This window comes from Ranitomeya imitator, chromosome 5 (genome assembly GCF_032444005.1).
Source record: "Ranitomeya imitator isolate aRanImi1 chromosome 5, aRanImi1.pri, whole genome shotgun sequence".
Lineage (NCBI taxonomy): Eukaryota > Metazoa > Chordata > Amphibia > Anura > Dendrobatidae > Ranitomeya > Ranitomeya imitator.
Window position 1 is genome coordinate 679371363 of NC_091286.1, and position 24382 is coordinate 679395744.

At 42.4% G+C, this 24382-nt stretch overlaps 1 protein-coding gene across 1 annotated transcript in view; it reads right to left on the minus strand.

Moving 5' to 3' along the window:
- Nucleotides 1-24382, minus strand: part of PKHD1 (PKHD1 ciliary IPT domain containing fibrocystin/polyductin) — a 918515-nt gene that overhangs the window by 571961 nt on the left and 322172 nt on the right. The window lies entirely within an intron of this gene.

A 24382-nucleotide genomic window follows, 5' to 3' on the forward strand; every position in this document is an offset into this window, starting at 1 on the left:
TTTTTGTGGCCAAGAAGGATGGTTCTTTGAGACCTTGTATTGATTACCGCCTTCTTAATAAGATCACAGTCAAATTTCAGTACCCTTTATCGCTGCTGTCTGATTTGTTTGCTCGGATTAAGGGGGCTAGTTGGTTCACCAAGATAGATCTTCGAGGGGCGTATAATCTTGTGCGTATTAAACAGGGCAATGAATGGAAAACAGCATTTAATACGCCCGAGGGCCATTTTGAGTACCTGGTTATGCCATTCGGGCTTTCTAATGCTCCATCTGTATTTCAGTCCTTTATGCATGACATTTTCCGAAAGTACCTGGATAGATTCATGATTGTATATTTGGATGATATTTTGGTCTTTTCGGATGATTAGGAGTCTCATGTAAAGCATGTCAGAATGGTGTTCCAGGTCCTTCGTGCGAATTCCTTGTTTGTGAAGGGGTCAAAATGTCTCTTTGGAGTTCAGAAGGTTTCATTTTTGGGTTTCATTTTTTCCCCTTCTACTATCGAGATGGACCGTGTTAAAGTTCAGGTCATTTATGATTGGACTCAGCCGACATCTGTGAAGAGCCTGCAGAAGTTCTTGGGCTTTGCGAATTTTTACCGTCGCTTCATCGCTAATTTTTCTAGTGTTGCTAAACCGTTGACTGATTTGACCAAGAAAGGTGCTGATGTGGTCAATTGGTCCTCTGCGGCTGTAGAGGCTTTTCAGGAGTTGAAGCGTCGTTTTTCTTCTGCCCCTGTGTTGTGCCAGCCAGATGTTTCGCTCCCGTTTCAGGTCGAGGTTGATGCTTCTGAGATTGGAGCAGGTGCTGTTTTGTCGCAAAGAAGTTCTGATGGCTCGGTGATGAAACCATGTGCCTTCTTTTCTAGAAAGTTCTCGCCTGCTGAGCGCAATTATGATGTTGGCTGTTATGACCTGGTGGTTAGGAGCACCCGGAATGACCTGATAGTTAAACCTCATACAGGACGAGCTCTGGGATGTGGGAGCTCTGCTGACCGCAAGCCCTAATCCTATCACACACACTAGAAATAGCCGTGGAGCGCTACTGACCAGACCTAGGCGCCTCGTCACAGCCTAAGAACTATCTAGCCCTAGAGATAGAAAATAAAGCCTACCTTGCCTCAGAGAAATTCCCCAAAGGTAAAGGAAGCCCCCCACATATATTGACTGTGAGTAAAGATGAAAGTCACAAACGCAGAAATGAAACAGGTTTCAGCAAAGGGAGGCCAGACTTACTAAATAGACAGAGGATAGGAAAGGTAACTTTGCGATCAGCACAAAAACCTACAAAAGACCACGCAGAGTGTGCAAAAAAGACCTCCGCACCGACTCACGGTGCGGAGGGGCCACTCTGCATCCCAGAGCTTCCAGCTAGCAAGACAAAATCATGATAACCAGCTGGACAAGAAAACAGTGAACAAATAATGACTATCAGGAACTTAGCTTCTGCAGGAGAAGGCAGGTCACCAGAGAGATCCAGGGGCGAACTGAACCAATGCAAAAACATTGACAGCTGGCATGGAGTAACGATCTGAGAGGAGTTAAATAGAGCAGCCAAGCAAAGGATAAACCACGTCACCTGTGTAAGGAACCTCAGAAGCAGCAGCTTCACTTATAGCCACCAGAGGGAGCCCATAGACAGAACTCGCCGAAGTACCATTCACGACCACAGGAGGGAGTTCGACAACAGAATTCACAACAGTTGGCAATCGAGAGTTGTTGGCCATGAAGTGGGCATTCGAGGAGTGGCGACATTGGCTTGAAGGAGCCAAGCATCGTGTGGTGGTCTTGACGGATCACAAGAATTTGACTTATCTCGAGTCTGCCAAACGGTTGAATCCTAGACAGGCTCGATGGTCGCTGTTTTTCTCCCGTTTTGATTTTGTGGTTTCGTACCTTCTGGGCTCTAAGAATGTGAAGGCTGATGCCCTGTCAAGGAGTTTTGTGCCTGACTCTCCGGGTGTTCCTGAGCCGGCGGGTATTCTCAAAGAGGGGGTGATTTTGTCTGCCATCTCCCCTGATTTGCGGCGGGTGCTGCAGAAGTTTCAGGCTGATAGACCTGACCGTTGTCCAGCGGAGAAACTGTTTGTCCCTGATAGATGGACTGGTAGAGTTATCTCTGAGGTTCATTGTTCGGTGTTGGCTGGTCATCCTGGAATCTTTGGTACCAGAGATTTGGTGGCTAGATCCTTTTGGTGGCCTTCTTTGTCACGGGATGTGCGTTCTTTTGTGCAGTCCTGTGGGACTCGTGCTCAGGCTAAGCCCTGCTGTTCTCGTGCCAGTGGGTTGCTTTTGCCCTTGCCGGTCCCGAAGAGACCCTGGACGCATATTTCCATGGATTTTATTTCAGATCTCCCTGTCTCTCAAAGGATGTCGGTCATTTGGGTGGTTTGTGATCGCTTCTCTAAGATGGTCCATTTGGTACCCTTGTCTAAATTGCCTTCCTCCTCTGATTTGGTGCCATTATTTTTCCAGCATGTGGTTTGTTTGTTTGCATGGCATTCTGGAGAATATCGTCTCGGACAGAGGTTCCCAGTTTGTTTCGAGGTTTTGGAGGTCCTTTTGTGCTAAGATGGGCATTGATTTGTCTTTTTCCTCGGCTTTCCATCCTCAGACAAATGGCCAAACCGAAGGAACTAATCAGACTTTGGAAACATATCTGAGATGCTTTGTTTCTGCTGATCAGGATGATTAGGTGTCCTTCTTGCCTTTGGCTGAGTTCGCCCTTAATAATCGGGCCAGCTCGGCTACCTTGGTTTCGCCTTTTTTCTGTAATTCTGGTTTCCATCCTCGTTTCTCTTCAGGACAGGTTGAGCCTTCGGACTGTCCTGGTGTGGATACTGTGGTGGACAGGTTGCAGCAGATTTGGACTCATGTGGTGGACAATTTGACCTTGTCCCAGGAGAAGGCTCAACGTTTCGCTAACCGCCGGCGCTGTGTTGGTCCCCGACTTCGTGTTGGGGATTTGGTTTGGTTGTCGTCTCGTTATGTTCCTATGAAAGTTTCCTCTCCTAAGTTTAAGCCTCATTTCATTGGTCCCTATAAGATTTCTGAAGTTCTCAATCCTGTGTCATTTCGTTTGGCCCTTCCAGCTTTTTTTGCCATCCATAATGTGTTCCATAGGTCGTTATTGCGGAGATACGTGGCGCCTGTGGTTCCCTCCGTTGGTCCTCCTGCCCCGGTGTTGGTCGAGGGGGAGTTGGAGTATGTGGTGGAGAAGATTTTGGATTCTTGTATTTCGAGACGGAAACTCCAGTACCTGGTCAAGTGGAAGGGTTATGGTCAGGAAGATAATTCCTGGGTTTTTGCCTCTGATGTTCATGCTGCCGATCAAGTTCGTGCCTTTCATTTGGCTCGTCCTGATCGACCTGGGGGCTGTGGTGAGGGTTCGGTGACCCCTCCTCAAGTTGGGGGTACTGTTGTGAATTCTGTTATCGAACTCCCTCCTGTGGTCATGAATGGTACTTCGGCGAGTTCTGTCCATGGACTCCCTCTGGTGGCTGTGAGTGGAGCTGCTGCTTCTGAGGTTCCTTCCACAGGTGACTTAGTTTATTCTTTGGCTGGCTGCTCTATTTAACTCCACTCAGATCGTTACTCCATGCCAGCTGTCAATGTTCTTGTACTGGTTCAGTTCGCTCTTGGATCTTTCTGGTGACCTGTCTACTCCAGCAGAAGCTAAGTCCCTGCTAGTTAATTATTTGTTCATTGTTTTCTTGTCCAGCTTGCTATCATGATTTTGCCTTGCTAGCTGGAAGCTCTGGGATGCAGAGTGGCACCTCCGCACCGTGAGTAGGTGCGGAGGTCTTTTTGCACACTCTACGTGGTCTTTTTGTAGTTTCTTGTGCTGACCGCAAAGTTACCTTTCCTATCCTCAGTCTGTTTAGTTAGTCTGGCCTCCTTTGCTGAAACCTGTTTCATTTCTGTGTTTGTGGCTTTCATCTTAACTCACAGTCAATATATGTGGGGGGCTGCCTTTTCCTTTGGTGAATTTCTCTGAGGCAAGGTAGGCTTTATTTTCTATCTCTAGGGCTAGTTAGCTCTTAGGCTGTGAAGAGGCATCTAGGCAGAGTTAGGTACGCTCCACGGCGATTTCTAGTGTGTTTGATAGGATTAGGGATTGCGGTCAGCAGAGCTCCCACTTCCCAGAGCTTGTCCTGTGTTAGTTTAACCATCAGGTCGTTCCGGGTGCTCCTAACTAGGTCCATAACACTGCTCCCTATGTACAAGAATATAACTACTATAATACTGCCCACTATGTCCAAGAATATAACTACTATAATACTGCTCCCTTTGTACAAGAATATAACTACTATAATACTGCCCCTATGTACAAGAATATAACTACTATAATACTTCCCCCTGTGTACAAGAATATAACTACTATAATACTGCCCCTATGTACAAGAATATAACTACTATAATACTGATCCTATGTACAAGAATGTAACTACTATAATACTGCTCCTATGTACAAGAATATAACTACTATAATCCTGCCCCTATGTACAAGAATATAACTACTATAATACTGCTACTATGTACAAGAATATAACTACTATAATACTGTCCCCTATGTACAAGAATATAACTACTATAATACTGCTCCTATTTACAAGAATATAACTACTATAATACTGCTCCTATTTACAAGAATATAACTACTATAATACTGTCCCTGTTATGATCCGGTGACCTTGGAGCCGCATGAAACTTTCTCTGGAGTAGGTGGAACCTGTACTGACCGCAAATCCTGAACTAACACCGCAACTAGAAGTAGCCGTGGGGTGTTCTTAACAAACCCTAGACACCTCGACACAGCCGGAGGACTAAATACCCCTATAGATGGAAATAGGAATTCTACCTTGCCTCAGAGCAGAACCCCAAAGGATAGGCAGCCCCCCACAAATATTGACTGTGAGAAGGAGAGGAAAGACACACGCAGGCATAAAACAGGATTTAGCAAAAGAGGCCACTCTAGCTAAATAGGAAAGGATAGGACAGAATACTAAGCGGTCAGTATTAAAACCCTTCCAATAATATCCACAGCAGATAATACAAAAAATTCCACCATCTAACTAAAGACGTGAAACGTATATCTGCAACTCCTGAGAATCCAACAAGACTGTGAAAATACTGACACAATCTAAACTGGAAAATAAAAAACAAATGAATAGCACTGAATTATCAAGCACACAGCCTGTGTGCCACAGAAGCAAAACCAGACACTTATCTTTGCTGATTTGGCAGCAAGGCAGGAGGAACCAGACAGAGGTCCAAAACCTCCCAACAACCATGGACAACTGGCAAGGACTAATGAATCCTGCACACCTAAATACCCCAATCAGAACTGCAATCAGCAGATACACCTGACCAGGACTGCAATCCAGGGACAACTGCATTACCACCTACAACCACCGGAGGGAGCCCAAAAGCAGAATTCACAACAGTACCCCCCCTTGAGGAGGCGTCACCGAACCCTCACCAGAGCCCCCAGGCTGATCAGGACGAGCCAGATGAAAGGCAAGAACCAAATCAGCAGCATGGACATCAGAGGCAAAAACCCAAGAATTATCCTCCTGGCCATAACCCTTCCATTTGAGAAGGTACTGAAGCCTCCCTCTCGAAAAACGAGAATCAAAATCTTCTCAACCACATACTCCAATTCCCCATCAACCAACACAGGGGCCGGAGGATCAACAGAGGGAACAACGGGCACCACATATTTCCGCAATGAAGATCTATGGAAGACATTATGGATAGCAAAAGAGGCCGGAAGCGCCAATACAACTACTATAATACTGCTCCTATGTACAAGAATATAACTACTATAATACTGCCCCTGTGTCCAAGAATATAACTACTAAAATACTGCTCCTATGTACAAGAATATAACTACTATAATACTGCTCCTATGTACAAGAATATAACTACTATTATACTGCCCCTATGTACAAGAATATAACTACTATAATACTGCTCCTATGTACAAGAATATAACTACTATAATACTGCCCCTATATACAAGAATATAACTACTATAATACTGCCTCTATGTATAAGAATATAACTACTATAATACTGCCCCTATATACAAGAATATAACTACTATAATACTGCCTCTATGTATAAGAATATAACTACTATAATACTGCCTCTATGTATAAGAATATAACTACTATAATACTGCCTCTATGTACAAGAATATAACTACTATAATACTGCCTCTATGTACAAGAATATAACTACTATAATACTGCTCCTATGTACAAGAATATAACTACTATAATACTGCTCCTATGTACAAGAATATAACTACTATAATACTGCTCCTATGTACAAGAATATAACTACTATAATACTGCTCCTATGTACAAGAATGTAATTACTATAATTTAATACCGTAACTAATATACTAATGCCCCTATGGCGAACATTTGTGCAAAAATTTGGTGACTTTTTGAAAAGCTGTAAATCATGAATTAGGTGAAAACATCTGGAAAGTCCATAAGAGCAAATAACAAATAATTAAAAAGACAAACCATAAAAAGTGACTTTAAAAATGGTGAAAAAAATGAAAAGATGACTATGGCGCAAATGAAAAACGGGTGAAGAATACACAAAACTGGACAAAAAAGCCATGAAAGCAATGATGGAGCGGCCCATTGATGTGATTTCTTCTATACAATATCATATAGGGGCGCTGCTCAGTAATAGAACAATTGACGTCATTTCATTCAGGTCTTCAATAATACAATAAAATCTATGTGGAGAACAATCCCCTCTTAGTTGTTGGGACTCATAGCAGTCGCTGTGTCTTCTAACCTGGTAGTTACGAGCCGGGAGACACCTAAGAAAGAAGCAGTAGTATAAGTCGCATGAGATGGCGGTAGGCTGGAACTAGAGGTGCCACCAATCTACTACCTCCAAGGGATTAGAATCCTATCACGTAGTTTAGATTGCAGTACATAGTCAGAAATTTTATAGCATAGTTATTCGATTACTTTATGCATGTAGCCACTATATGTTGAGTACCCTTATTTTTAAGGACTCTATAGCGACGGGGTCTGTTCCGCAGGACTGGCGCATAGCAAATGTGGTGCCAATATTCAAAACGGCTCTAAAAGTGAACCTGGAAATTATAGGCCAGTAAGTCTAACCTCTATTGTTGGTAAAATATTTGAAGGGTTTCTGAGGGATGTTATTCTGGATTATCTCAATGAGAATAACTGTGTAACTCCATATCAGCATGGGTTTATGAGAAATCGCTCCTGTCAAACCAATCTAATCAGTTTTTATGAAGAGGTAAGCTATAGGCTGGACCACGGTGAGTCATTGGACGTGGTATATCTCGATTTTTCCAAAGCGTTTGATACCGTGCCGCACAAGAGGTTGGTACACAAAATGAGAATGCTTGGTCTGGGGGAAAATGTGTGTAAATGGGTTAGTAACTGGCTTAGTGATAGAAAGCAGAGGGTGGTTATAAATGGTATAGTCTCTAACTGGGTCGCTGTGACCAGTGGGGTACCGCAGGGGTCAGTATTGGGACCTGTTCTCTTCAACATATTCATTAATGATCTGGTAGAAGGTTTACACAGTAAAATATCGATATTTGCAGATGATACAAAACTATGTAAAGCAGTTAATACAAGAGCAGATAGTATTCTGCTACAGATGGATCTGGATAAGTTGGAAACTTGGGCTGAAAGGTGGCAGATGAGGTTTAACAATGATAAATGTAAGGTTATACACATGGGAAGAGGGAATCAATATCACCATTACACACTGAACGGGAAACCACTGGGTAAATCTGACAGGGAGAAGGACTTGGGGATCCTAGTTAATGATAAACTTACCTGGAGCAGCCAGTGCCAGGCAGCAGCTGCCAAGGCAAACAGGATCATGGGGTGCATTAAAAGAGGTCTGGATACACATGATGAGAGCATTATACTGCCTCTGTACAAATCCCTAGTTAGACCGCACATGGAGTACTGTGTCCAGTTTTGGGCACTGGTACTCAGGAAGGATATAATGGAACTAGAGAGAGTACAAAGGAGGGCAACAAAATTAATAAAGGGGATGGGAGAACTACAATACCCAGATAGATTAGCGAAATTAGGATTATTTAGTCTAGAAAAAAGACGACTGAGGGGCGATCTCATAACCATGTATAAGTATATAAGGGGACAATACAAATATCTCGCTGAGGATCTGTTTATACCAAGGAAGGTGACGGGCACAAGGGGGCATTCTTTGCGTCTGGAGGAGAGAAGGTTTTTCCACCAACATAGAAGAGGATTCTTTACTGTTAGGGCGGTGAGAATCTGGAATTGCTTGCCTGAGGAGGTGGTGATGGCGAACTCAGTCGAGGGGTTCAAGAGAGGCCTGGATGTCTTCCTGGAGCAGAACAATATTGTATCATACAATTATTAGGTTCTGTAGAAGGACGTAGATCTGGGGATTTATTATGATGGAATATAGGCTGAACTGGATGGACAAATGTCTTTTTTCGGCCTTACTAACTATGTTACTATGTTACTATGGTGGTGTTATTTAGTCAGTGTGTGATGGTTGTATGTTGTCACTATATGGTGGAATCATTTGGCAAATGTAAGGTGGCATATTTTGAGAACTGTATTGCGGCATTACTTAGTTACTATAAGTTGTTGCATTTGAGCACTTAATGGTGCTACTATATGGTCACAGAATGAGGATATTTTCTGGTCATAATGTATTGGTATTCTTTATGCACTGTATGGTTTTATACTTGGTCTTTGTGTCCATATAATTTAAGCATAGTATAATGCACCCCATAGTTCTTCATATAGTATGACGTATTCCCCATAGTCCTCGATACAGTATAATGCAGCCCACATACAGTATAATGCAGCCACCACCCTACAAAATATAATGCAGCCAGTGCCCCAGAGTATAATGCAGCCAACCCAGAGAATAATGCAGCCACCCCAGAGTGTAATGCAGCCACCCCATAGAATATAATACAGGCCACCTTCCCATAATATATAATGTAGCCCCCATAGAATATAATGCAGCCCCCATAGTATAACACAGCCTCCCCCATAGAATATAATATACCCCTGCAATAATATATAACAGCCACATAGTATATAACACGGCCTCCCCATAAAATATAATATAGCCCCATAGCATATAGCACAACCCACATAGCAGATAACACAGCCCACGTAGCAGCATACAACACAGCAGAGCCCACATAGTAGTATACAGCAGAGCCCACATAGTAGTATACAGCAGAGCCCACATTGTAGTGTATAGCACAGCCCACATAGTAGTATACAGCAGAGCCCACATAGTAGTGTATAGCACAGCCCACATAGTAGTAAACAGCAGAGCCCACATAGTAGTGTATAGCACAGCCCACATAGTAGTAAACAGCAGAGCCCACATAGTAGTGTATAGCACAGCCCACATAGTAGTATACAACACAGCCCGCATAGTAGTATACAGCACAGCCCACAAAGTAGTATACAGCACTGCCCACATAGTAGTATATAGCACAGCCCACATAGTAGTATACAGCACTGCCCACATAGTAGTATATAGCAGAGCCCAAATAGTAGTATATAGCACATCCCACATAGCAGTATATAGCACAGCCCACATAGTAGTATACAGCACAGCCCACATCTCTCCTCCCCCCTAGAATGGCCCCACAGTTGAGTAAAAAAAACAACTCTCCTCACCTCCCCTCGAGCCTGCGGTGCTCCCTGCTCCTGTCTTGGCGGCTGCCGCTGCACTCCCTGGGACACAGTGAATGCGCGCGCACACCCGCAGTGTCAGAGGCAGAGCGGGGAATGATGGGAGAGGGAGCGTCAGCAGACGCTCTCTCCTCCATCATTGCATTCAACTATACCGGCATCATAGACGCCGGTATAGTTGAATGCGGCAGCGGCGGTGATGGGGGGGAAGGAGGAGTCGGCGTGCAGCGGCCCACTACTGGCACCAACCCTTCTGGCATTTGCCAGAACTACCGATGGCCAGTCAGGCCCTGGTATTATGTGTGCACTGTATGGTGATGATATTTCAGCAAAATGAGGTATTATCACTTGGATCACTGTAATATAGTTTTATTAGAACACAATATGATAGTATTATTTTAAAGGGAACCTGTCACCCCCAAAATTGACGATGAGCTAAGCCCACCAGCATCAGGGGCTTATCTACAGCATTCTGTAATGCTCTAGATTTAAATCCCTTTAAATGCCAACATACTGAGCGGAAATAATACCACAATACTGTTTGGAAATAATGCTAACCTATAGTGATCAAGTAAAACTACCATAATATGCTCAAATACCATGATATTTTGCTGAAAGAACTTCCTTATTGAATGAGTTATTGAATTACACCTTATAATGCTCAAATCATATATAAAGGTGACATTAATGGGAACCTGTCACGCCCAAAATCGACGATGAGCTAAGCCCACCAGCATCAGGGGCTTATCTACAGCCTTCTAGAAAGCTGTAGATAAGCCCCCGATGTATCCTGAAAGATAAGAAAAAGAGGTTAGATTATACTCACCTAGGGGCGGTCCCGCTGTGGTCCGGTCCGATGGGCGTCGCAGTCCGGTCCAGGGCCTCTGGTCAGAGAGGCCCAGCGCCTGCGCACTGCAGTACTTTGCTCTGCCCTCAACACGGCAGACAAAGTACGCCTGCGCCGGAGTCGCAGCGTGAAAACAAGAAGAGGACGTCATTGTAAGAAGATGGGAGACCCCGGACCGGACCGCGATGCCCATCGGACCGGACCGCAGCGGGACCGTCCCTGGGTGAGTATAATCTAACCTCTTTTTCTCATCTTTCAGGATACATCGGGGGCTTATCTACAGCATTCTAGAAGGCTGTAGATAAGCCCCTGATGCTGGTGGGCTTAGCTCATCGTCGATTTTGGGCGTGACAGGTTCCCATTAATGTCACCTTTTATATATGATTTGAGCATTATAAGGTGTAATTCAATAACTCATTCAATAAGGAAGTTCTTTCAGCAAAATATCATGGTATTTGAGCATATTATGGTAGTTTTACTTGATCACTATAGGTTAGCATTATTTCCAAACAGTATTGTGGTATTATTTCCGCTCAGTATGTTGGCATTTAAAGGGAGTCTGCCACCCCAATATTCGAGTATAAGCTCCAGCCACCGGCATCAGGGGCTTATCTACAACATTCTGTAATGCTGTAGATAAGCCCCCGATGTATCCTGAAAGATGAGAAAAAGAAGTTAGATTATACTCACCCAGGGGCGGTCCCGGTGCGGTCCGGTCCGATGGGCATTGCGGTCCGGGTCCAGCGCCTCCAATCTTCTTACAATGACATCCTCTTCTTTTCTTCCTGCTGCGGCTCCTGTGCAGGCGTGTACTTTGTCTGTCCTGTTGAGGGCAGAGCAAAGTACTGCAGGGCGCAGGCGTCGGGAAAGGTCAGAGAGGCTCAGCACCTGCGCACTTCAGTACTTTGTTCTGCCCTCAACAGGGCAGACAAAATACACCTGTGCAGCAGCTGCGGCAGGAAGAAAAGAAGAGGACATCATCACATGAAGATGGAAGGCGTCGGACCCGGACCGCGACACCCATTGGACCCAAACCGAACCGGGACCGCCCCTGGGTGAGTATAATCTAACTCATTTTTCTTATCTTTCAGGTTACATCGGGGGCTTATCTACAGCATTATAGAATGCTCTAGATAAGCCCCTGATGCTGGTGGCCACAGCTCATTCTCGAATTTTGGGGTGACAGATTTCCTTCAAGCACTTTATGGTAGTATAATTTAATCATTCAATCACTCTAGGTTATCATTATTTTCGCACAGTAAGGTGGTGGTATTTCCATACAGTACAGTTGTGCTCAAAAGTTTACATACCTCGGCAGAATTTTTGCTTTCTTGGCCTTTTATTCAGAGAATATGAATGATAACACCAAAATGTTTTGTCCACTCATGGTTAGTGGTGTTGGGTGAAGACATTTATTGTCAAACTACTGTGTTTTCTCTTTTTAAATCATAATGGATGTAAATAATTTTCTGCCCAATGATGAAAAAGTATTCGAGGAGTGATACCTTTATTGGCTATGAAGTATTCACATCGATTTTTCTGGCTAACACGGTACCACAACACAATTTGTTATTGTACATAATAAATCATAATGACAACTGTTGTGAATTCTGTTGTCGGGCTCCCTCCTGTGGTCATGAATGGTACTTCAGCTGGTTCTGTCCATGGATTTCCTCTGGTGGGTGTTTCTGAGTTTCCTTCCACAGGTGACGAGGTTAATTCGTTAGCTGGCTGCTCTATTTAACTCCACTTAGATCTTTGCTCCATGCCACCTGTCAATGTTCCAGTATTGGTCTAGTTCTCTCCTGGATCGTTCTTGTGACCTGTCTTCCCAGCAGAAGCTAAGTTCCAGCTTGTATTTCTTTGGTTTGCTATATTTCTGTCCAGCTTGCTATTTTTATTGTTGTCTTGCTTGCTGGAAGCTCTGGGACGCAGAGGGAGCGCCTCCGCAACGTGAGTCGGTGCGGAGGGTCTTTTTTGCGCCCTCTGCGTGGTCTTTTTGTAGGTTTTTGTGCTGATCGCAAAGAAACCTTTCCTATCCTCAGTCTGTTCAGTTAGTCGGGCCTCACTTTGCTAAATATATTTAATCTCTGTGTTTGTATTTTCATCTTTACTCACAGGAATTTCTCTGAGGCAAGGTAGGCTTTATTTTTCTATCTTCAGGGCTAGCTAGTTCCTTAGGCTGTGTCGAGTTGCATAGGGAGCGTTAGGCGCAATCCACGGCTATTTCTAGTGTGTTTGATAGGATTAGGGATTGCGGTCAGCAGAGTTCCCACGTCCCAGAGCTCGTCCTTTATTATCAGTAACTATCAGGTCATTCCGTGTGCTCTTAACCACCAGGTCCATTATTGTCCTGACCACCAGGTCATAACAGACAACCCTAAACATCCAAATGACCCTGATCAAAAGTTCACATACCCCATTTCTTAACACCATGTATTGCCCCATCTAACATCAATGACAGCTTGAAGTCTTTTGTGGTAGTTGTGGATGAGGTTATGTATTTTCTCAGATGGTAAAGCTGCCCACTCTTCTTGGCAAAAGCCTCCAGTTCCTGTAAATTCCAGGGCTGTCTAGCATGAACTGCGCACTTGAGATCTCCCCAGAGTGGCTCAAAGACATTGAGGTCAGGAGACTGAGATGGCCACTCCAGAACCTTCACTTTGTTTTGCTGTAACCAATGACAAGTAGACTTGGCCTTGTGTTTTGGATCGTTGTCATGTTGGAACGTCCTAGTACATCCCATGTGCAGCTTCTGGACTGATGAGTGCAAATTTGCCTCTAGTATTTGCTGACAATGTGTTGCATTCATCTTTCCTTCAACTTTGACCAAGTTTACTGTGCCTTTGTAGCTCATACATCCCCAAACCATCAGCAATCCACCTCCATGCTTTACAGTAGGAATGGTGTTCCTTTCATCATAGGCCTTGTTTACCTCTCTCCAAATGTAAAGTTTATGGTTGTGGCCAAAAAGTTCAATTTTGGTCTCATCACCCAAAATTACCTTGTTCCAGACGTTTTGAGGCTTGTCTCTGTGCTATTTTGCATATTGTAGGCGAGATACTTTGTGGCATTTGCACATTAATGGCTTTCTTCTGGTGACTCGATCATGCAGCCCATTTTTCTTCAAGTGCCTCCTTATTGTGCATCTTGCTACAGCCACACCGCTAGTTTTCAGAGAGTTGAGTATTTCAGCTGTTGTTGTTTGTGGATTTTTCTTTGCATCCCAAACAAATTTCCTGGCAGTTGTGGATGACATTTTTGTTGGTTTACCTGACCGTGGTTTTGTTTTTACAGAGCCCCTGATTTTATATTTGTTAATGACAGTGTGAACGCTGCTGACTGGCATTATCAATTCCTTGGATATCTTTTTGTATCCCTTTCCTGTTTTATAGAGCTCAACTACCTTTCCCTGTAGATTCGTTGTCAATTCTTTTGCTTTCCCCATGACTCACAAATTAATCCAGAAAAATCAGTGGCTGGATGAAAGATGCCAGAGTCTGTCTGGATCCCAGAAACTCACTCAGCTTTTATGCACACACTGATTACAAGAAAACAGGTCACAGGTGAGGATGTTATCTTTAGTAGCCATTTAACCCATTTGTGTCAACTTCCTTGCATGTTATCAGGCCAAAATCACCAGGGGATGTGAACTTTTGATCAGGGTCATTTGGATGTTTTGGTGTTGTCATTATGATTTAAAAAGAGAAAACACAGTAGTTTGGCAATAAATGGCTTCAGCCAACCACTAACCATGAGTGGGGAAAAAGTTAAAAATTCTGCCGGGGTATTTATGTATGGTGAAATTATTTCCATACAGTATGTTAGTATATGAGCACTTTATGGAAGTTTTTTTTTTTATCACTGTAGGATATCATTATTTCTACACAGAGTGGTGGTATTATTTCTGAACAGTGTGAACACTTTATGGTAGTATTATTCAATCACTATAGGTTATCATTATGTCTGCACAGTATGGTGGTATTATGTAGCACTGATTGGCACAGTGCAGTACAGCGCACGGTATTATATTTGGGGTGTACAGTGGTAGCAGAACTATATGGCATTATCATTTAGAGAACTTTGGAAGCGATACCTGCTGACTACAGCGCTACTATTTAGAAAACCGCACTCATATGTTAGGGACTCAATTTCAGATTTTGCTGTGAAGCGGAGGCCTTTGTATATTAAAGCTCATCTGCACATAATACCATTCAGTGCATTAGGCGGGATTGATCAGCTGATGACCTTTATCGTATTGACCTCTCAGCGCTGCGCCTCCTCCGTCTACAGTCCACGTCCCCTATAGGATGCGCAGGGCCTCTGAACTATAGGAGAGCTCACAGCCTTTGACATCAAAGTAACTCTGACCCTACGAGAATCCCCACGCTGCTGCGCACAGGATTAGTATTGCACAGCTGATGATAAATCAATGGACAGGCTCAGGCTTCAGGCGGCAGAGGAGCTGCTTCTCAATCATCGCACGCCGCCTCCTGCAGCACCATCACCTGCCAGGAGCGATTATTCTCCTCTGCACCCCTCATCACTCCGAGAGCGGAGCGGAACGCACGGAACGAGCGGGGCAAAGGGGAGAGAAGAGGGATGACCCCCAATTATATGCTGGGTGTGGTAGTCTTTACATGTTAGGGACTAAAGGCTTGTGAGGACACAGGCAGAAATGGCAGATAGATAAAAGATAGATAGATAGATAGATAGATAGATAGATAGATAGATAGATAGATAAAAGATAGATAATAGATAGATATATAGATAGATAATAGATAGATAAATATAGAAATAGATAATAGATAGATAAAAGATAGATAGATAGATAAATATAGAAATAGATAATAGATAGATAGATAGATAGATAGATAGATAGATAGATAGATAGATAGATAAAAGATAGATAGATAGATAGATAGATAGATAGATAGGTAGATAGAAAAAAGATAGATAGATAGATAATAGATAGACAGATAAATATAGAAATAGATAATAGATAGATAATAGATAGATAAATATAGAAATAGATAATAGATAGATAAAAGATAGATAAATATAGAAATAGATAATAGATAGATAGATAGATAGATAGATAGATAGATAGATAGATAGATAATAGATAGATAGATAATAGATGATAGATAGATGATAGATAGATAAGATAGATAGATAATAGATGATATATTGATAGATAGATAATAGATAGATAGATAATAGATAGATAATAGATAGATAATAGATAGATATTAGATAGAAAATAGATAGATAATAGATAGATAGGTAATAGATTGTAGATAGATAGATAGATAAATAGATAGATAATAGATAGATAGATAATAGATTGTAGATAGATAGATACATAGATAGATAATAGTTGATAATAGATGATAGATAGATAGATAGATAATAGATGATAGATAATAGATAGATAATAGATAAATAGATAGATGGATAATAGATGATAGATAGATAGATAGATAGATAGATAATAGATGATAGATAGATAGATGATTGATAGATAATAAATAGATGATAGATATATAGATAATAGATAGATAATAGATAGATAATAGTTGATAATAGATGATAGATAATAGATAGATAAAGGCTTGTCAGGACACAGGCAGAAATGGCAGATAGATAATAGATGATAGATAGATGATAGATAGATAAGATAGATAAATAGATAATAGATAGATAAAAGATAGATAGATAGATAATAGATAGATAATAGATAGATAGATAGATAGATAGATAGATAGATAATAGATGATATATAGATGATAGATAGATAATAGATAGATAGATAGATAATAGATAGATAGATAGATAATAGATAGATAGATAATAGATAGATAGATAGATAGATAGATAATAGATTGTAGATAGATAGATAGATAAATAGATAGATAGATAGATAATAGATAGATAGATAATAGATTGTAGATAGATAGATAGATAGATAATAGATAGATAGATAGATAGATAGATAGATAGATAGATAGATAGATAATAGATAGATAGATAATAGATTGTAGATAGATAGATAGATAAATAGAAAGATAGATAGATAGATAGATAGATAATAGATAGATAGATAATAGATTGTAGATAGATAGATAGATAATAGATTGTAGATAGATAAATAGATAGATAATAGATTGTAGATAGATAGATAATAGATAGATAGATAATCGATAGATAGATAGATAGATAGATAGATAGATAGATAGATAGATGATAGATAATAGATAGATAATAGATAAATAGATAGATGAATTATAGATAGATGATAGATAATAGTTGATAATAGATGATAGATAGATAATAAATAAATGATAGATATATAGATAATAGATAGATAGATAGATAGATAGATAGATAGATAGATAGATAGATAGATAGATAGATAGATAATAGATCGATGGATAATAGATAGATAGATAGATAATAGAAACATAATAGATAGATAATAGATAGATAATAGTTGATAATAGATAATTGATAGATAATAAATAGATGATAGATATATAGATAATAGATAGATAGATAGATAATAGATCGATGGATAATAGATAGATAGATAGATAGATAGATAGATAGATAGATAGATAGATAATAGAAACATAATAGATAGATAATAGATAGATAATAGTTGATAATAGATATATAGATAATAGATAGATAATAGATAAATAGATAGATGGATAATAGATAGATAATAGTTGATAATAGATGATTGATAGATAATAAATAGATGATAGATATATAGATAATAGATAGATATATAGATAATAGATCGATGGATAATAGATAGATAGATAGATAGATAGATAGATAGATAATAGAAACATAATAGATAGATAATAGATAGATAATAGTTGATAATAGATATATAGATAATACATAGATAATAGATAGATGATAGATGATAGATAATAGAAAATAGATAGATAATAGTTGATAATAGATTATACATATATAATAGATAGATAATAGATAGATAATAGCTTCATAAATCATAACGTCTTCTTGCACCCATTAATGACGACTCTATCAGGGACTTATAATGACCCTGTGTGGGGGGATTGGACACAGGACAGGGACTAAGGCTCCGTGCACACATTCAGGATTTGTAGCAGAACATTGTGCTGTAAATCCTGATATGTTGGCAGGAAAAACGCTGCATAAAATGTGTTTTTGCCATGCTTTTTTACATGCGTTTTTGTTGCAGATTTTTCTCCCGCTCATTAGTACGGGTGAACTACGCTCAAGAATTTACATTATGCAGATTTTAAGCTGCAGCAAATCTTCAAGAAAAAAATCAGCAAGGTGTGCGGGAGCCTTCAGGGATCTCACTCACTTTGCTTCGGCACATAGTCAAAATAATCGGGGGGAGAGTCACAGAATGATCAATTTATATTTATTGGGCACCGGAAGCTATAGTAAATGGGAGGCACACAAGAGAAACCACAGTCAGAAAGTCCAATATACAAAATATAAACTTTATTAGATAAAAACATATAAAGATGGAAAAAGGTATAAGACAACAGCATGATCACCGTGCACATCCACAGCACGAAAAATGGGACGAGGGACAGCCGCCCTATTTCACAACCCCCATATAGTATATAAATGACCCCGCATAGTATGTATAACGATACAGAGTATAGGTATATACATGTCAGACAGTTCCTACATATGTAATCAGAGGCACTAAGTCACAATAAGTATAAATCATGAGAACCGCTAAATGAACATATACATACCGTATAGAACTTCAAACAAGCCATAGAGACCCTGAAAGACAAGGCCTGCAAAACCTTCTATGCCATCCGAAGGACACTCTACCATCTGAAGCCACCAGTGAGGGTCTGGCTAAAAATCTTCGACTCCATCATCGCCCCAATCCTCCTGTATGGCAGCGAAGTCTGGGGTCCTCACACCTACCCAGACTGGTCAAAGTGGGACTCCAGTCCAACAGAAATATTCCACCTGGAATTCTGCAAGCACCTTCTCCAGGTCCATCGGAGCACCTCCAACAGTGCTTGTCGGGCCGAGCTGGGCAGATTCCCTCTACACCTAACAGTTCTAAAGAGGGCGCTGTCATTCCGAGCTCACCTGCATAGGAGCAATCCAAGCGCCCATCACCATAAAGCCCTGATACATGAAGGTGAAACAGAAAAACCAGAACCCCCGGAACAGCCCAGCCAAACCCAACCGGAGCAGAACACCAATCACAACAACCTGACAAAAGCCGGAATTAGGAAGATGGCAGACGAAGGCCAGGAGAGGTATGTCAGTGACTGGAAGAATGATATCATCAGCTCACAGAAACTGACCATGTACCAGAGCCTACAGAGAGATTACAGACTGGCCCCATATCTGGAGAAACTCCCGGACCCCAGAGACCGCCAGATCCTGAGCCGATATAGACTCAGCGCCCACAGTCTGGCCATCGAATGTGGCCGACACAGGCAGAGCTACAAGCCCAGGGAGGAAAGACTGTGCCAACACTGTGATCAGGAGGCCATAGAGGACGAAACCCACTTCCTGCTACACTGCTCCAAATACTCAGCAGTGAGGGACACTCACTTCAGGAGACTCTCACATCTCTTCCCAGACTTCATCACCATGAAGGAGGAAGAGAAAACATATATCCTGCTGGGAGAAGAAGAGAGAGCAGTGGAGATAGCAGCGCGGTATGTGAGCGAATGTCATAGACTGCGAGAAAGAGAACTATGATGCCATGGACTATAGCCCCCAACCTGGACCTGCCCCATCCACCTCCCCTATGCCATGGACTATAGCCCCCAACCTGGACCTGCCCCATCCACCTCCCCTATGCCATTGACTATAGCCCCCAACCTGGACCTGCCCCATCCACCTCCCCTATGCCATGGACTATAGCCCCCACAATGGACCTGCCCCATCCACCTCCCCTATGCCATGGACTATAGCCCCCACAATGGATCTGCCCCATCCACCTCCCCTATGCCATGGACTATAGCCCCCAACCTGAACCTGCCCCATCCACCTCCCCTATGCCATGGACTATAGCCCCCAACCTGGATCTGCCCCATCCACCTCCCCTATGCCATGGACTATAGCCCCCAACCTGGATCTGCCCCATCCACCTCCCCCACAGCTCCTACCCAACATCCCCACAGTCCCTATCCCTATTGCCTCTATACACTTGCTTTGGCAAAACTGATGTGTATTTGGTCCTGCCAATAAAGCTTCTTTGAATCTTGAATCTTGAATCTAGAATAGTAGTATGGGATGAGAGGACATACCACCCCCGTCCCCCCCGACGCGCGTTTCGGCAGATGCCTTTATCACGCGTCGATACTCTGTATCGTTATACATACTATGCGGGGTCATTTACAGTGGGGCAAAAAAGTATTTAGTCAGTCAGCAATAGTGCAAGTTCCACCACTTAAAAAGATGAGAGGCGTCTGTAATTTACATCATAGGTAGACCTCAACTATGGGAGACAAACTGAGAAAAAAAAATCCAGAAAATCACAATGTCTGTTTTTTTAACATTTTATTTGCATATTATGGTGGAAAATAAGTATTTGGTCAGAAACAAACAATCAAGATTTCTGGCTCTCACAGACCTGTAACTTCTTCTTTAAGAGTCTCCTCTTTCCTACACTCATTACCTGTAGTAATGGCACCTGTTTAAACTTGTTATCAGTATAAAAAGACACCTGTGCACACCCTCAAACAGTCTGACTCCAAACTCCACTATGGTGAAGACCAAAGAGCTGTCAAAGGACACCAGAAACAAAATTGTAGCCCTGCACCAGGCTGGGAAGACTGAATCTGCAATAGCCAACCAGCTTGGAGTGAAGAAATCAACAGTGGGAGCAATAATTAGAAAATGGAAGACATACAAGACCACTGATAATCTCCCTCGATCTGGGGCTCCACGCAAAATCCCACCCCGTGGGGTCAGAATGATCACAAGAACGGTGAGCAAAAATCCCAGAACCACACGGGGGGACCTAGTGAATGAACTGCAGAGAGCTGGGACCAATGTAACAAGGCCTACCATAAGTAACACACTGCGCCACCATGGACTCAGATCCTGCAGTGCCAGACGTGTCCCACTGCTTAAGCCAGTACATGTCCGGGCCCGTCTGAAGTTTGCTAGAGAGCATTTGGATGATCCAGAGGAGTTTTGGGAGAATGTCCTATGGTCTGATGAAACCAAACTGGAACTGTTTGGTAGAAACACAACTTGTCGTGTTTGGAGGAAAAAGAATACTGAGTTGCATCCATCAAACACCATACCTACTGTAAAGCATGGTGGTGGAAACATCATGCTTTGGGGCTGTTTCTCTGCAAAGGGGCCAGGACGACTGATCCGGTACATGAAAGAATGAATGGGGCCATGTATCGTGAGATTTTGAGTGCAAACCTCCTTCCATCAGCAAGGGCATTGAAAGTGAAACATGGCTGGGTCTTTCAACATGACAATGATCCAAAGCACACCGCCAGGGCAACGAAGGAGTGGCTTTGTAAGAAGCATTTCAAGGTCCTGGAGTGGCCTAGCCAGTCTCCAGATCTCAACCCTATAGAAAACCTTTGGAGGGAGTTGAAAGTCCGTGTTGCCAAGCGAAAAGCCAAAAACATCACTGCTCTAGAGGAGATCTGCATGGAGGAATGGGCCAACATACCAACAACAGTGTGTGGCAACCTTGTGAAGACTTACAGAAAACGTTTGACCTCTGTCATTGCCAACAAAGGATATATTACAAAGTATTGAGATGAAATTTTGTTTCTGACCAAATACTTATTTTCCACCATAATATGCAAAAAAATGATAAAAAAACAGACAATGTGATTTTCTGGATTTTTTTTTCTCAGTTTGTCTCCCATAGTTGAGGTCTACCTATGATGTAAATTACAGACGCCTCTCATCTTTTTAAGTGGTGGAACTTGCACTATTGCTGACTGACTAAATACTTTTTTGCCCCACTGTATATACTATATCGGGGTTGTGATATAGGGCGGCTGTCCCTCGTCCCATTTTTCGTGCTGTGGATGTGCACGGTGATCATGCTGTTGTCTTATACCTTTTTCCATCTTTATATGTTTTTATCTAATAAAGTTTATATTTTGTATATTGGACTTTCTGACTGTGGTTTCTCTTGTGTGGTTTTCATATATAATGCAGTCGTGTCCTGTATGGTCCTTATTTAGTCCCATTATATCATATACATCTATACTCTGATGGTTACTATGTGGGGGACTGTGTTGTATCCCACTATATTTGTTTTAGTAAATGGGATGGCACAGTGCTGGCTAATCACTTTGCATTTTGAATAGTTTGTGGCTAATTTGCATTAATAGTGTGGTACAAATTTGCAGTCGGGCGCAGTGTGGGGGGGGGGCAGAGTTGAAAATGCAGGATCGGGGCATGCTCAGTGCAAAATGAAAACGGAATCGGTAGCTGGATCCAGTCAATACACCACACATTTCATCCGTTTATCGCTGGAACTGTCGTTGGACGTTTTTTCGCCGGACAGAAAAAACGTTCATATGGACGTTTTCTCCATTCGCCGATAAAGGAATTTTGGACGGATCCGGCAAAAAATGGATGAAACGTGTGGCCATCAGGCGCAATCCGGCGCTAATACAACTCTATGAGAAAAAACGGATCCGGCGGAAAAAAAAACATCCGTTTTTTTTAAAACTCGCCGGATTGTGCCTGACGGCAAAAACCTGATGTGTGAAAGTAGCCTAAGGCTCCAAGCATGTCAATTTCTGGTCCGATTTTGAGGATCAGAATAGGACATACTCTATGGATCTGTGTGCTGTCCAAGAAAAAAAATCGGGCAGCACACTGACGCTTCACATGGATACAAGAATGTAGCATTATTATGTATAGTACAGTCCCTTGTTATATAGTGTACATTCTTTTCATACATTCCTCCATCCATAGTTTCCCCTTTTATTATGTATAACACTGTCCTTTATTACGTAGCATCCTTTCTAATTATGTATGTTGCCATCCTTAATTATGTAGCGTCCTCCTTCTCCAACAGAAAAAAGCTTGATCATGCTCCACCAGCAATCATTTCAGTTTATATCTAAGAAAAGAGGATGTAATAATGACCAGGGCAGTACAAATAACAATGCTGTACATAACGAGAGAGCACAGTGTAATTAGAGACGCGCTACCCATAATAAGAGATGGCACTGTGTAATAAGAGACGGCACTACACATTACCAGAGATGGCACTGTGTAATAAGGGACTGTGCTGTATATAACAAGAGAGCACTGTGTAATAAGAGACGGCGCTACCCATAATAAGAGATGGCACTGTGTAATAAGAGACGGCACTACACATTACCAGAGATGGCACTGTGTAATAAGGGACTATGCTGTACATAACAAGAGAGCACTGTGTAATAAGAGATGGCACTACACATAACAAGAGATGACACTATGTAATAAGGGACTGTGCTATATATAACAAGAGGGCACTGTGTAATAAGGGGCGGCAATATACATAATGAGAGGAGACTACGTAATATATGTACTGAATACATCTGTACATTGGTAGCCATAAAAGGAGGGGGGCCCAAACACATTTCTTGCACAGGGGCCTCAAATCGTCTGTGTCCGCCCCTGATTTGTGTCTAATATAATGTGATATAATGTATTACGGTGATGTACAGGATAAAAAGTGTAGAGCATGATGATAAGCTTAGGACAGCACAGGATAAAAAACAGCCTGTAGGTAGAAAATGGTTAAGGTTAGGATTAGCAACTTTCTGGTTAGGGAGAGTTCAGTGTCATCCAGTGAAGTGTGGAGGAGCGTTCAGGTGGGGTATTAGGCTGCTAGAGGCAGCATGGACCAAATGTTCAGGGCAGTGGGCGGCCAAATGAAGACAATCCAATAGCATGTGGAGCCTAGAGCTCAGGCTAGGTACCATGGAGCGGACCTGGTCCACCGCCATCACGAGGTCGGTGGACATGGAGTTACATAAGAGGTAGGTGGCCGGTGCCAGGTGCACTTCTGGAGTGGACAACGAATCGCTAGGGCTGATGGAGTAAGCGGGCTTGGTGGTAGTCCCGAATGAACAAGTGGCAGAACAGAAGAGGAGTAAGGAGGAAGGACCTGTGAATTTCTGTGCCCTACCCCACCTGTACCCACCTGATAATCTTGTACTGTTTACTAAAAGTTTGACTGCTACAAAGAACTTGGTGGCCCATGCATTGTGTGCGGCAGCTGCTGAGGACGGAAGTCTGGAGACAGTGAAGGCCTGCGGCCTACAAGTGATTGTGATGCACCCCACACCCCTGGGACACCCCTTGTCTGTAAAGTGCCAAAGCTCAATTGGACAACAGGTCGGTCACGACTTTAGCTCTGCAGCAAATTAGATATAGGTGGTCCACACGAACCAGTACCCCCAGAACAGCTCACCCAAACCCAACCAAACGAAAACACGAATAGCAGCACACTGACAAAAGCCAGAATCAAGAAGATGGCAGACGATGACCAGGAGAGGTATGTCTGAGCCTGGAAGAACGATATCATCATCTTACAGAAACTGACCATATACCAGAGTCTACAGAGAGACTACAGACTGGCCCCATATCTGGAGAAACTCCCGGACCCCAGAGACCGCCGGATCCTGAGCCGGTATAGATTCAGTGCCCACAATCTGGCCATCAAGTCGTGCCATCAAAAACAGAGCTACAAGCCCAGGGAGGACAGACTGTGCAAACACTGAGACCTGGAGGAGCAGACTCGTTTATTGATACACTGCAAC